The sequence below is a fragment of the Lipotes vexillifer genome, unplaced genomic scaffold, assembly GCF_000442215.2.
Source record: "Lipotes vexillifer unplaced genomic scaffold, Lipotes_vexillifer_v1.1 scaffold177, whole genome shotgun sequence".
Lineage (NCBI taxonomy): Eukaryota > Metazoa > Chordata > Mammalia > Artiodactyla > Lipotidae > Lipotes > Lipotes vexillifer.
Genome location: NW_006796206.1, coordinates 1,686,747 through 1,688,056, shown reverse-complemented (window position 1 = coordinate 1,688,056; position 1,310 = coordinate 1,686,747). Strand labels below are relative to the sequence as shown.

Below are 1,310 nucleotides of genomic sequence, written 5' to 3'. Positions count from 1 at the left end.
GGGGGGAGAGAATAGCTGACTGAGCAAAAATAGCACCAATATATTTTGAGATTTATAACATATATAAAAGTAAAATATATAACAAAATACTATAAGGCCAGGTAGGGAGAAACAGAAGTGATACTACTGTAATGTCCTTATATTACATATGAAGTATTTATGATTTGAAGGTAAACTGTGATAGGTTACAAGCGTGTACTATAAACCCTATAGTAATGTATGAAACAATAAAGTAGAAGGTACAGCTAATAAGCCAGAAAATGGTATCACAAAAAAACACTCAATTATTTAATTCAAAAGAAAGAAAAAAGGGAAAAAGACAAACTACCAAAGAGACAAAGTTCTCAGTAGAAAGAGCCAGAAAGACATGAAAGAAGAAAGGTCAAGGGGAAAAAAATCAACATCCTATGTAAAATTTAGCACATTTGAAATCACTTTTTCATATAGTAAGTAAAAAAGAGAATATATATTTTCAGCTAATTGAGTAGCAAACTGATGAAATGTCTAATTCAACCTTGGGGTTGACGACTGACAGAGGCCTTGTTTAAACAAAATAAAACAAACTTTTTTTCACATTTTGATGGCTGGCATTAGCAATTAAAAAGGTCTTTTCCAGTGTGATTAGAGAAAGGTTAGAAATATTTCACTCGATATTAAATGGCCCACAAGACCATTTTACTCAGTAAGCTCAGGAAAGGAAATTATCTTTTATCTGAATTATCAAAAAGCAAATACATAGCACCTAAAAAGAAATGCAAAACCTCATCTTTGAAATCATTTCCTTGTATAACCTGAACTCCAGAAACTTATTAAAAGCTATCTGAGTATCATAAGGCTGTCTGTACACCAGTGTTCCCATTTCACAGAGGTTGCTTGCAGCCCTAAGGTCGGGGGTCCGGCGGGTAACCATCCCACCACGTGTCCCCCACTCTCTGGGCCATCCGTCTCCAAGTATGAGCCGCCGCACGTGTTGCTCACAGGACGCCCTGAGGTTTGATGAGAGCACACTCCCCACCCTACTCTCTATGGGGATGCTGAGGGTGCTCGACCAAGAGCTGCTAACTCCTAACTCAGGACACTCCGGACACCACACCAGCAGCAGACAAAGGATGCAAGGCCTGCCAAGAGACAGATGCTCCAGGCAACTGAAAGGGGCAGGCAATTACCATAATCAATGGAACACACCCCTCCTATCTCTATGCAGGGTTCTATTAACCAAGATGATGAGCCATCAGCTCCACGCTCCTCACCCATCTCAGCCTCAACCAGAGACTCTGAATTTAAACCATAAAGCTTCACTGTGTACCACG

At 39.7% G+C, this 1,310-nt stretch overlaps 1 protein-coding gene across 5 annotated transcripts in view; it reads right to left on the bottom strand.

Moving 5' to 3' along the window:
* The window catches only part of MAP4K4 (mitogen-activated protein kinase kinase kinase kinase 4), a 172,511-nt gene that overhangs the window by 158,107 nt on the left and 13,094 nt on the right, over positions 1-1,310 (bottom strand). The gene's annotated exons all lie outside the window — the stretch shown is intronic.